General features: G+C 38.5%; 1 long non-coding RNA gene across 1 annotated transcript in view; it reads right to left on the bottom strand.

Moving 5' to 3' along the window:
• The window catches only part of LOC146767038 (uncharacterized), a 98,518-nt gene that overhangs the window by 16,391 nt on the left and 67,872 nt on the right, over positions 1–14,255 (bottom strand). The gene's annotated exons all lie outside the window — the stretch shown is intronic.

Raw genomic sequence — 14,255 nt, 5'->3', positions numbered from 1 at the left:
TACTTGCTTAAATATAGCAGCAACTCTGAGATTAAAAAGTTTATATGTACCCTGGTGGCCAGGGGGTTATCAGAAACTGGCTTCAGACCACCAGTGAGATGGAAGATATCAAAATAAACCCAGCACGAAAGAGAAAATCACTCTTTCCAGTGATTTCATCAGGCACTCAAGATGATGCAACTTTCATTTCTCCAGCACAAAGCAGCAAGTGTGTGCCAGAAGCAAAACCAGTGGGGATGTGCAGCGAGTTCTGCACGTCTCCTGTTACCTGTTATTTACATTGAAACTGGGAAGAAAATTGCTCAAGTCCATTTACAGATCTTTTTTTACTGCTTATAGAACTCAAGAATACTGTCTTTCACTGAAAAGGCTGTGCAGATCTTACATTTCCCAAGGAATAATGCATTCCCATAAAGCTGTCACAGATTCTGAGAAAGCAAAAGATAAGGGGAAAACAGCACAAACCAAACAGATTTGACAGACTTTATCGTTGTCTGAACGAATTGCAATTGATGTAACCATATCAGAGACTTGCAGGTGTTTAGATTTTGAGATGACATTTGAGACTGGAAAAGCAGTATTTGTAGCAACAGACTTGATAAATTTAATCCTGTCTGAAGCTCTGTGTGCCCCCCATACTGATGGGACTTTAGAAGAGGAGAAAAAGTTCATTTATAACCACATACAAGGAAGTTAACAAAAGTTACTGAAAGCTTTTTTTGAGACTGTAAGCTGCCAAAACAAGCTAACTCCTCTAGCCAAAATAAATTGCCAAGTGATTTGCACAAAGTATGTGTGAAGCTCCAGAAAGATCAATCTAGAGACTTGCATCTAAGCGTTTTGGGTTTGGATTTTTTTTCTTTTCTGGTAAAATCCACATACTTGAAGGAACCATTGTCGATGGAAACTAGTTTCCTCTCCAGTTTACAGTCTAGAAAAGTCTGATCCTGACTGCTGAAGTGACCCTGGAGACTAGAGAACAGGATATTGTACAGAACTTCCTTGTGTATATACCAGGTTTTAGAAATTCGGCAGGCTTCTGTTCTGCTTCTGGAGAAGCAAGAGGAACAGTTATTCCTACATTTGCCCTTGAGTTTTTTCCCCATTCTGCTGCTTTCTGCCTGGTTTTACCTTTCCCTTTATCTTTCTCTGTTCTCTCTTATTTTTCTTCTTTCAAACCTTTATATAATTATATGTTGTTTTCTTTCTTCTCTTTCATTTCGGCACTTGGTATAATTCTCATTATCATTGCTAAGTCACTAAAAAGGGCTTTTTTCCTGTCTTGCAGAGTCAGACTTTTTGGAGAGGTTCTCTGTAATGAGTGATTTCCAGAAACACTGACGTGATGGAATCACGGAACAATCAATGAAGGTTGACTGTCCAGAGGTAATTAAAAGCCTCTGTGTTATTTTATTACCATGAAAGCCACGTTCCTGCCAAGGACTGTCTTGTTAAGAAGATGCCAAATCTCAAGGAGATGGCTCAGTAGTATAAGTCATGCATTAGTAGACTGCTGAGCAGAATGTAATGGATCCTGAAAACTGACAATAGGTAATGCCTTTCCTGAAATAGAACTGGAAGGCAGTGATCCTTTGTGCATGTAAAATTCTAGAGAAATGATCCTGCAATGATGATTCAATTAATCTTTTCGATTTGAAGATCCTACACTGATGTTTATACATAGGAAAAACTTGCTTCAGGCAGTTTCCAGAGGCTCCTGTAAGTCACTAAAAAAAAAAGTTTATTTTCCAAAAGAAGCAAATACTACTCAATCTATGAGAAAAAATTATATGCTACGCATAGTAAAAATGGAGTAAGTTGGGCTTTTTTTCTGGGCTGTTTTTTCTGAGTTTTTTAAAATGCTTTTGTTAAGAGTTTGAATTCAGGGTTTGCAGAAGTGGGTGCCAAGCTCTGCCTGACGTTTTGCTCAGCCAGCTCAATAAAGGGTGAGCTGGCGCTGTCAGAACTCTGCAGGTGGTTGAATATACCAGGAAATATGCATTTCACTGAGAACCTGGAATTCAGGCTTTCATGTGAACTATCACAAATATGGATCAGGTACCTTAGTGTGCTGACACAGGGTTTTCAGAATGCTTCTGAAAATTCATCACCATTTATTGCATGAGCTGAGTCTGAGGAGACTTAACACCATCCTTTAATCTTTTTGCAGGTTTTCAGAAAAGCTCTTAATATACTAGCTCATGTTAGAAGTTGTCAGCACCACTGGCAAGCACTAAAGATGAACATGAAGGAGTTGTACTTTTCTGGATGTGATTAATTCTGGCACAGTACTTGTTCCCATGGCTAAGCCCTGTGTGCACTGCTGTTCTTGTCAGGTTCGTTATGTGTGTTTTCTCTTTCCAAGGTATTATGTCTTCACTGTGAAACATTCACTCAGATTTGGCAGACAGAGTCTGAATCTAGCAGCATGCTGGTCTCCAGGAAAAAATAATTTGTTCCTTTGGAGGGAGGGAAGGGATTTGGATTTTAAAATGCTTCATTGTATTTTATAACACAGAACTTGCTTTACATTTCTGTATACAATATTTCTTGAGCAGTTGGTTAGGGAGTGACCTTGATGATTGCTGAGTAAATTATAACATATTATGTGAAATTTCAAGTTCTGTTCCTAAATGTTAAATTCTAAAAAAGTAATAATAACTCAGAAGATACTCTTAACATGACTGTTTACAAAATGGGTTTTTTTCCAGCCTAGAGCCGTATTTAAAATGTGGATTTTTAAAGTATATTTTCCCCTCTAAGAAGTCTTGAAATTTTAGCATGGCTAAGGAAGCTAAGTAGAGACACAGGTATTGTGTGTAATCTCTCAGGTCATCTGAAAGAGACTTAAGAGGAAACAGAAGTGATTTAAAGATCTTCTAAATTAGATACTGTTTACAGAGATAGAAATTCCTAAATGCTGTTGAACTGAAGGTCCACCTAGTTTACTCTTCTGTTTCTAACAGAGGCTACATAGAAAAAAAATCAAAGAATCTTACATTGTTGTATTTCTCATCTCAATTTGCTAAGAAAGCACAGAGCTTATTATGAGTACAACACAAATATGAAGAGGTATTAGTATTCAATACCTCTGCTAACAGTCTCCTGTCAGATTTTCTCATGGTACATAAAGTGAACAACATAAATAGCTTCTAAATATCAATAGATTTTTATTGCTGGGACTGAAAAAGACATAATACTAAAAACATTGACTAGTCAGTGATAACTCTTGGGTGTTTATATTTGCATTGCAACATAATGAAGTAATTTATAGACAGTTGTCTTTCAGCTTCTGTAATGGCTTAAGACAAATGCAAAACCAAAATCCATCATGGCCAGGGCAGATTTGTGGCAAAATGAGGCCAGTTTAGTAATGAATTTGAAGGCTATAGGGATGTTTCTCATCAGTGTCTACTCATGGCTTCAATACACTGATCCATACTTCTCCTTTTTATTTTGGGTATAATTTATTTCATTCTACATAATGCTGACATTCTGGGAAATCTGCCATAATGAAGAACCTTTAAATTTTAATAATGAATAGTTAACTATGGGCTTTTGGCAGTTTAAGACATAAAATATTCCTCCACAAAAGCACATTTACATTAGGACTTCATATTTTGTTGACTCCAGCAAACTTTTGATTTAACACAGATGAAGGATATCAAGTACATGGTCCAGCAGTCTGAAATTGTGCTTACTCCCAGATTAGATCAGGAAGAGATTTGGAGCAGTGATGCCCTCTCATCTCATTCTTGTCATAAGAATTAGGACTTGGGAACAACTGTCTATTTTTCTGCAATGTTTGCTGTTCTGAAGCTGCCACCTCAGATGCCTGTTTTATGGTGAATGATTATCACTGTTAGGCCTGAGGTGAAACCAGTTTCACAGAAAATAGACTGATGAGTATATTTTTATAATAGAATCATTTTGAAATCAAAGCAATTCTTCTGTTTCTTGAACTACAATTTTATCTACTGGCAAATAAGGAATTGCAAATTGTAGTGGCTTTTATTTCAGTCAAATCCATGTAAGTTGGGATACAGACTTCAAGCCAACATGAGTGGGGTTTTAACATTATTATTAGATTATTATATTTATCAGTATGGTGAGTTCCTGGACTGTGTTATTCCAGTTGAATACAATATTCTGAACGTTAAGGGTTAGAGTGTGAGTTTCTTGATGCCACTGGGATGTGGCTTTCAGCCAATGTATTTGTAATATAGTTACTTGTTAAGAGAAAATACTATAGTACATTTTAATCTTCTATACTGCCAGTACTGAAGGAAGTCTCCCTCAGCCTTCTGCTCAGTGGGATAATGTGGCTGATAACCTTTGTATAGTTCAGGGACTTACTTCATTGCTTTCTAATAGTTTCTGGAGAGTATAGATTTAGATTACAGTGTCGAATGGCCATGGGGCCTGAGGGAAATATGCTCTCATTAATGGACTTGTTAATGATTATCATTGGAGAGGCTCTAATAGTATCAGATGTAAATGTTGTCAGAGCCGTCCGTCTTTATCATGCAGATATGGAGATGCATCATTAATTCACACAGAGATTCTCAGATCCTCAGAGCTGGGCACATTGATGCAGGGTGATAATGTCTGAAGGAAATTAAAAGCTGTCCGTTATCAATTTAATATTTCAGATTTCTATTTCCAATTAATATGGTCTAAGAGATAAGAGGAATTGAACCACAGCAGAACTATGGGTCATTCAGAAGAGATCAAATGCAGATTATGCCTCTGTCAGTTCCAGCTTCATTATGCTCATTGCCTTCTGTCTGAAAGGGATGAGACAATGCAAATTTATATCAATGAAGTCTCACAGCTGAAAAGTTAAGAACGTATGCAAGCACAATTATTATGCCAATATAAAATAGTTTACAGAACCTACAAATTTACAAATCTACAGAATCTACAAATTTACAAATGTACAATTTTCTGGCCTTTTTCCTTTATTAAAGTACAATAGTGTCTTTTTCCGTTATCATGGCTTCTCATATATTCATAATGCATTGAATGCAACAAATTATAATCTGTCTGAAATTTGTAGCTTTAGACCCTCTACATTAATAACCTGATTGATAATTATTTCCTGAAATGTGGGAATTTGATTACAAATATTTGGTTTGGAGTTTTGGAATGGACCCAGGATTTTTGTGGCAAACACACCAGATTATTTCTTTGTAACCCTCTGAAATATCAGTGTTTTCAGAAAAATAAGAAATGCAATTTTTCTGTACATAAATGTAAAGGTAGGCTTTTAAAAATAGTAGCAGATTTATAACTCTGTTGTGTCTTGTTTTGGAAATAGTGTCTGGGTGCTAAAATATAATCAAAAAGTAGCTTTTCAATGGCCCATTCTGATACTGGACTGTGTCCTACTGGATGGGTCCCCTAAATGTAAGGAAGAGGGGAGTAGAAGAGCAGATATTACAAATGATGGTGGTGGTAAGTCCTCCTAAAAGGAGGACAAAGTATGACCAGGTAAGTGTAATTTGTGCTGAACTGTAATCAGTTGTGTTTGAAAGAATTAAATTCCAAACTTGCCAAGGACAAATGGACAAGGCGTAAAAGAATTTGCTCCTGGAAGGTGAATGGGATATCCCTAACAAGAGATTAATGAAGTGAACAAAGGAGGGAGACATTATTTTAGATCAGTGAAGAATCAAACAAAGCATGAACAAAGCATGTACATCAAACTGGGGAGTAGTTCTCAGAGGAGCACATGGAATAGTGAAAAAACGAACAGCACATGACTGGAACTGGGAGGTCCAGAGATTCTCTTGAGTCTGCCTAAAAATGTTACCATGTGGGGGAAAACTTTAAGAACATTTTTTACACCTATCTCTGAAGCATAAATTAGCTACAGCATTAATCTGCTGCAAACTATGAAACTGAGAGAATGTCAATGAAATGCATTAGAGGAATTTTTCAAAAGACTAAATTGTAAGGTCCACATCTGGAGGATGCTGTCTATATCCAACTGCCATGCTGGGTATGGAAAGATATATGAAAGATAGTGGAAAGTAAGGCCTTGCAGGACTAGAAAAGATGTAAAAATGAGTATTAACAAATGAAATGTACGTGAGACACTCTTCTTTTATGCAGTAAGGGAAGTAATCTGTGAAAGCAGATCTTAATGCAGCTGTGGGAGAGAATTCCTGCTCGGTGCTCCCAGCAGTCAGGGTGGAGGCACCTGAGCTGGGACTGTCCTGGCTGGGGCCGGGCAGGGGCCACAGTTCCACTGCTGGCTGCTGGCACAGGGAGTGAGCAGAAGCTAAAACACAAAGCTCTTAAGTAAGGCTTCAGTACTTTTAGCTTCGTGAGAGGAAGAAATACTATAAAAAGCTTTATTTCTAGCATTTCCTGCCCACGCTGCTGTTCACTTGAGTCTCACACAGCTTTTAAATTATTGATAAATCTATGAAATGAAGGATTCTAATTATTTATCTCCAGTGAAGAAGTGCAAACATCTGCTATTGGTCCAGTGTTGCTATAAAATGTAATTTTATTAAATTGCTGCTAAAAGTTAAGAGAAGAATCAGTGCACTTTTTCCAAAATCTTACCTATTCCTCTGGCATTATTCTTGTTGCAGTACACTTTGCTCATTTTTGAATCCCCAGACTGAAAAATAATGCTCACTTGCTGTTTGGGCATTGTCTTTTGTAGGAGGCTGCTGAGCCCTGCAGGTTTTTGACAATGTGGAGTATGCATTGTAAGGTCTAAAACAATTACCTGGCTTGCTGTGAAATTTTGGAGGAGTGAAACATTAGCATTATTTGTGCCATTTTTTTTGGTGAAAAGTAGAGGTACTCATCTCAGAGGATGTCTCTCTTATCCAGACTCATTTGTTGTGGTATTTCTGTTGCAGCCAGTGCAAAATACAAAATTTGCCATCTATTCATCTCAGTCTCTTTGTCACACTTGTCACCTGCTTTCAATTTCCTCCTAGGAAGTCCCTTCCTATCCCCATTGTATGGTTCTAATTTGAATAATCCTAGTCCTTCCAGAGCTCTTTCCCCAAAGAAATATTTCACTGTACACACCACTTAGCGTGTTGATATTTCTTGTTAGTATGCAGCATCGTGTTAGCTCCTCTAGATAACCTTGATAAATTAAAAATTGGCTTATCAATATTCAATCAACCTAGCTCATTTTTCCAGATGTCTGATTTCCTTTCTGTCAGAGCTGAGCTAAAAAGGTACTGCAAAAAATAAATGGAATTAAAATTGCATATTTTTCTTTGAAACAGAAATTAAAAATAAATCTCCAGCTAATGCCACCTTAAATGCATTGGTTTATCAACAGTGAAATAACTGTGACAGATATGACATAAAAAATCATTAGTTTTCAGTAGACAGTTGTTCTTTGAATACAGTGAATATCTAATCAAGGCATAATTAAGAAAATTTGAAAGCTAGGGAAAGCTAGGCTTGGTGTGTCCTGTTCTTTGTATAACTAATGACTCTTGCTAATTCTTCTACATATTTTTTTTAAATGTATAGATGTTTATATATTCCAGGGGGCTGGGAGATGGGTGGGAGGAGCATCTCATGGACTTATCTTGTAGCATAATAATAGCAGCATAATTTTCCAAATCAGATCTTCCTTCATCTTGTGTTTCATTGCCTTTGCAGTTTAGAAATCCCCAAACACCCTTTTGTGTTTGCACCATTGCCATTCAGTAGCTCTCTGTAATTGTCCCACTCTGCTGCTTTCACTGCCTGGGACCAGTCCTTGTGTGTGGAGTTGTGTTATTGCGTGTTTTATTATCATTTCACAATGTAATGGTTCGTTCCCGTGTACCCCCACATTCAGCTTGGTTTGTCCCTGTTTTCCCGCCTTGCCCTGGGTGTCAATCCTCCCCCGAGTGTCAGTCATTCCCTTGGCCCCTCCCAGGCTCCCTGTCCGTCACTCGGTGTCCCCGCCCATACATCCAGAACCTTCCATCCTGGCTGCCCGGTGATTGGACAGGGGCCTGGGGCCCCGCCCATATCCATCCCTCATTGGTTCCCTTATGTGTCTGTCTATACAAGAGCCACTCCCCTTGTGCTCCCATTGGCTGATCAATTCCCTCCTCTCAGTATATAAGGTGTTGCAAGCGCCCTGCTGGGGCTCTTGTTAGCTGGCATTGTTCAGGTGTTGTTGGGCCCTGCTGGGCTACAATAACCTTTGGATTCAGCCCCTAACAAGAGACTCTCTTCTTTGCCACGCCATGGGATTCAGCTGTGCCTGTCAGACCCACAGAGCACTCTCCAAAGCCCTGCTGGGCTCAGCGGAGGATGCTTCCATTTGCCCTTCTCGCCCCATCGGGAGCTAGCCGGGGCAGAAAGGGACTGAGAACTGAGACTGGGGTGAGAGCGTGGCACTTGTGTCTTTCGGCCACTGCTTTGGTATTCAGAGTATCAGGTGCTCGAGGGAAATGATAATGTTGTTCCAACTTTATATCAAAATGACAATGTTGTTCCAACTTTATATCAAAAATCTGACAGTGTGAAAGGACAGGCTTACAGGAATTCACCAGGCCAAGCTTTTGAAATGCCCCAGTGGTTTGGGGAGCCTGCCCTGCAATGCAATAAAGAGATCTGATTGTCAGTGGGCAGCAGCACTGCCACTGAAGGGGCTTGGCATTCCTCTCTGCTGGAGAATGGCTTCTTTGATGTCCTGGCAGGAACCCTGAAGCTCCAGGATGTCCTGTGATATGTTCATAAAAACACTGATGTGCTCCTTTCTCAATGGCTTCTGAAAACAGTCAGCACTGTCAGTCAACAGAAGGCAAACAGGAGCTGCTCTTTCATCACAATATATGGACCTCATTAAATTATATATAGAGTACCTTGAAGGCTCTAATTCATCAGTCAAAGTTTCCTGGGAGTTTATCAGCTAGGTTCATTCTCTATTGTAGCAGCTGTGCTGGAAACAGCGGCCTTCAGCAGATCTTTGGCTGGCTTCTCTTCTGGTCTGTGTTTAATGAACTCTAATTTTGTGGTGAAAATATACTCCTTTTTTGGGGGGCTTCTTTTTGGGGTTGTTTTGTTTTGGTTTGTGTTTTTTTGTAGGCGGGGGAAGGGCTTATCTGTGTTCCAAAGTCAGAAGTGCATTTTGCTGAGCTCTGAATATTGTAATAAAGTTAATCTACGAAAGTTTTACATTTAAGACAGTTAAAATTATTACATCTCTGCCAAATTAAAAAAACCAAGGTCAAATAATTTTCCTTTGAATTAATTGATGCAAAATATTTAAACAAAACCCTGTGGATTTAAAACCTTAAATTCTAAAGGAAAACTAAAAACCAGTATTTTAAAATTAAGTAAGATGACTTTTGATTAAACCCTGACAAGATTCAAGAGTTTGCTTTGCTTTAAAGGCTCTGGACTGCTCTTGCTAATCTTAAAGGAACCAAAGAAAATGCTTCAGACAGTCTATACGCCCTACAGAGAAAAAAATAGAAGGGGGAATGCAGACAAGGAGCTGCTGTTCAAACATTGAATGTCTTCAAGCTATTGCACTTTTATATTAGATGAAAATTTGTGTGTTTCCTAGTGGGATTGGCAGTGCATTTTTCAAAAGTGAGAAATTGCAAAGCATATACAGTATCAAAGATGCTATTAGAGATCATCAAAATCTTGCTCTACTGGTTTTTCTATCATCTGTGGAGAAATGGAACCTCAGAATGACTTTATGATATGGTTTTGCATCAATAACTTCTTTGTACCTTGGTCCAACCACACACTCACACTGGATTAAAGCTGCCAATTTGAATTCTATAAAACAATATCCAGTTTTGTTACCAAAACAGTGCAGAGGAGCAGTGCCATCCTGCTGCTGGTGTTGGTGTCCACCAAAAGGATTTCTAGAAAGAGAAAGTGTGCCCATTTCAAAGTTAATTGTCTATGTTTAGAATATCTGGTGCTTCTTTAAAGCATGAGCTGTACAAGTTTTGCACAATTAATAGGTACATGCTCAGTAAATCAGGCTTCTCTACTATGTCATTCTTGCAAGGGTGCACAGTTTACATCCTTGGAGATGTGTGGTTGTAAGATGTTCCATGTTCTCTGCTTGGTGTAATTAATTTCCTTCCACTGCAAGAAATGGTTTGGTTTTTTTGTTTTTTTTTTTTTGTTTGTTTGTTTGTTTGTTTTCCTGTAGGGCTTGGAACTGTGGAGTCAGATAGAATCAATGGAAACACCCAAAACTAATAACTGGTGAGAAGTGGGTGCAGCCTGGGACGCTGCACAGAGGATGGAAGTCAAAAACTGCTTTGAAGGTAAACAATACCTTGTTGTTTGCATTACAGCATATAGAAAAGAAAAAAACATTTATCAGTAACAGAAGCTTGAAATATGCAAACTGGAACAGAACTGATACACAGATTCAGTGGGAAGGAAACTTTGGTAACCACAGTAACAGTAGGCAGCTTCAGCCTTGTGAGTTACTCATCCTTGCAACAGAAATTCAATAGAGCGGTGGTGAAATTTTTGCTCATCCTTTGGAAAAGAAAAAACAGACCCCAAGGATGATGATAATGTGGAAGACAAATGAGTTTGAATTTCAATAGAAAACCAAGTTCTAGTAGAGAACCCTGTTTCTCTACAGTCACGGTCTTGTATGTACCTGGTGAAATGGCTTCCCAAGGAAGAACTGGGAGAGTGACCTCTTTCCTTCCATTTTGCAGTTTGTTAGCTTAGCTCTGTGAAATGCAGATTTTCATGATACTATACTGGAGGCTGTGCTATTGATGTGTTTCCTTTTAAACAACGTTTGGATTTCATAGTAATTCATGTTTTGAAGTTAGCCTTAAAATCTGCACTTATGTTGTTGTATAAGGAATGGCTTTCTGAGGCATGGAGTAATGGCATAGCCAGTCAAACCCAAGAGGCTGTAAGTGACAGGATCCACAATGAGAGAATACTCTTCTTTCTCCTCTCTTTTGCAAGAATTCCTTTGGGCAGTATCAGGTTGTGGGGGGAGAGGAACATTATGAAAAATTCTTTTTAGCCCTCTATGCACTGAACTTGAGTCCTGGAACTAGACTACAATAATACCTTGAAAAACAAGCTTGACCCTTGATGATGCTCATTAATGAATACATAGCCAAGCACAATTTTGGAATAAAATAAGGAAACATTGAGTTTTGCATAAACACCTTTGTTCTCAGAAGTTTTCTTTTTATGGTCACAAAGATGTTGTTGCATGAAAAAGTATTTTCTAGGTAGTGATCCAAAATGCATTCCCAGGCACATCTGGGGAAGCAGTAAGGCTGCTGGGAAATGACCTGGTCACCTCTGGAGTGGGATGGCAGTGGTGCTCCTGGCCTTCTCCTGTATCTCAGATTTCACTCTGTGTCTCTCCTTGCAAAATCCCACTCTCCCTCAGCAGAAGCTTGCCTAGAGGAGTGGATTTCTTGGGGCAGGTTGGCAGGGTCCCTGCAGCCCTGCCAGCTGGACTGGCTGCTGACATGCCAAGGTTGGAGAGCCTCAATGTGTATCTTGGAACCCCTGGGGCATCCACTGGGCTGGCTCTGTGTACACAGTCCAAGTAAACCCTCAAAAATATAAACTTTTAAAGTGTTAACAGGCAAGTAATGAAAATTCTCATTAGACAATTAAAATGCTACACAGCTAATGATGGCCAGCCAGTGCTAGAAAAGGTTGCTGGTGACTTTTATTTTAATATTAAAAATCTAATAACTGAAACTTCTTGCTAGGATGAGAAAAACACTTTTTTGCCTTAATGTTGTATTGTGCATATTTTTCCACTTTAACGACAAGTTTAGCCAAAAAAAAAAAAAAAGAAAAAAAACCTATAATTAGCTCCAGCTTTACAAGTATAAATCCATATGCTAGTTAGCCTTTAGAAAATAGCCATTTGTGTTAAATTCATCAAGAATTTCTCATTAAAAACTGAGCACACATGAATTAGTTTGACAGGGAAGAACTGCTGGAGCATTTGCTTGGATTTGGCTCTGTGTGTTCCCAGCCTTTGTCTTCACTGCAAGTGTTGCTGCCAGCTATTTCACCCAGCCTAGCCACAGCCTGAGTGATTTGATTAACAGCTGATGAATTATGAGAAGTTGAACTGTGGCTTGTGGTTGCAGTCCCACTGCATCAGTACTTTGGTTCTCAGCTGAGTCTGAGTATCATGGCACAGACCCCATGAGGTTGGCCTGGCTGGCCTTGAAGCCTATATTAAAATTAAGTCTGAGATATCTATGATTGGATAGGAGAAAATATAGATGTGTGCAGCTTTTGCTATACTGCAGTGAAAGAAAGCTGAATAAAGATGTGAGTAAGCAGCTCATCAAAAATGTTCACAAAGCTGAAAGAGATTCAGCTTGAGGCTGAAGCCCTTTCATTATGGGGTGTCAGAGAAACCCTGAAACAAGATGCTGCTTCACTTCTTTCTGTTGATACTAGAAAAATCTAGAAGTGTTTTTGCTTCCCAAAGCACACACAATGAAAGGAGAGGTGAAGGTGATGAAGGAGACTGCTAAAATATGAATAGAAGTTATAATTATAGCAGCCACTATTCTGTTAAGCAGAGTTCTCTGTATTACCATGGATTTCTAAGCTCTCTTCAGGAGCTGCAATGCTAAGACTAAATTATTGTTACTTTTTTTGTAAAATGCTTTAGATCATTAGTTTAATTATTTGAGAAACTGAGTTGTCTTCATGTTGAGTCATCTAAAATTTGGGCAGTGAACCATATGTATACACACTGTATATATATACACACTATATATTTGTCAGTTTGCTTCGTGAGAAATTCAGGGTTTTTTTAGGGAAGTATGCAGAGAGTTAAAAAAAAGCTTATGGAACAAATACCCTATTCCATGTATCTTTCACATGGTTAAATTTCCTTAGCATTGGCTAATACGCATTATTCTGCACACTTTTCTCTAAAATTCAAATAAATTGAGTGAGGCTTTATAATTACTCCCTGGTTCATTATCATCCAGGCTCAGCTTGATCAAGTCACAAGTGATGGGCAGGATAAGCTAGTAAAGAAGATATGCACAAAAAAAAATTATGGTATTGCCAGAAATGCCTTAAAAATACTCATTGGAACACATAAAAATAAATTATGATACAAAGAATATTTTGCTTCCCAACCTGTGGATATTGCATTAAGCTCCTACTTTGTTTCCAAGTCTATTTATAGTTCCTAGATTATGTGAAATCCTTATGAAATTGTTTAGTACCCATGGTTACCAAACACGTTTCACAAACTAATACAATTCTAATGCTGTGATAAATCAGCCAGTTTTTTCTCTTTTCCCAGCAGTAGGTTTCTGGTAGAAGTCCTCAGAGGTTTAGATGATAATAAAATCCAAAAATATTTCCTGCACTTGCAGTAAGCTGTATTTAACATTACCGTTTCTGTGTGGCTTTACTTTCAGCACGGTATTGTGGCACTTGGGAAGCATAAATAGTCTTGGCCTGCCTTGTGTACCCATGAAATGTGTCAGTCTTTAGGACATGCCATTTCTAAAGAGATGACAGCTGAAAAGCGTTCATACCAAAATCTAAACAGCACCTAAACCACATAAAACTTCCTTTTTGCTGTCCTTTTCTGTTGCAAATGTAAACAGACATCAGCAAGTGTTGCAGCTGTAATAATTCTAGCGCCAGAGGTCCTGTGATATTTTCTTATTGTGGTAGGAGTCACACTTTTTTTAATGTTTTGTTCTTTTCATCTGATGATTCAGGAAATGTGTGAAATTGAGGCAGGGCTGCTGTGTCTTACGGGTTCTCTGTGATGTAAATGTAGGACTATTCACAAAGACTTTTACAGCTATGAATGATATCCTGTGAAGGGAAGAAAGCTGGCATAACTGACATAATACAATTAAACTAAAGCTCTCACTCCTGTTATTTTTTTTCTCGTTTTTAATGCATTAAGCCATTCTTTGCTTTTAATTTTGTCCCTCTCCCACTTTGACAGCTCTGATATGTATCTCACATACAAGAATTATGTGATGTGCCAACGAGCTATAACAAAAAAGAATAATAATATTTACAAACTGTCTTATTAACTCCTTTGCTGTTTTCCTCTAAGGATCCCTATGTATATATCTAACTAAGTCAAGCAGCAAAAGCCAACATGACACCCATGTGTGCAGTAATTAGCAGGTACAGGCTGATTGCCATTAGAAGTGGGGAATGTTTCGGCACTAATGGGCCATTACAATGAGAGGGCGTTTCAGTCTCGGCACTTCTTTGGTGCAAGAATATAATCCTGGGCG

Source organism: Lonchura striata, chromosome 6, assembly GCF_050655825.1.
Source record: "Lonchura striata isolate lonStrDom1 chromosome 6, ASM5065582v1, whole genome shotgun sequence".
NCBI classification, from domain to species: Eukaryota; Metazoa; Chordata; class Aves; order Passeriformes; family Estrildidae; genus Lonchura; species Lonchura striata.
Note: the sequence above shows the minus strand (reverse complement) of the source record. Positions and strands in the feature narration are given on the sequence as shown.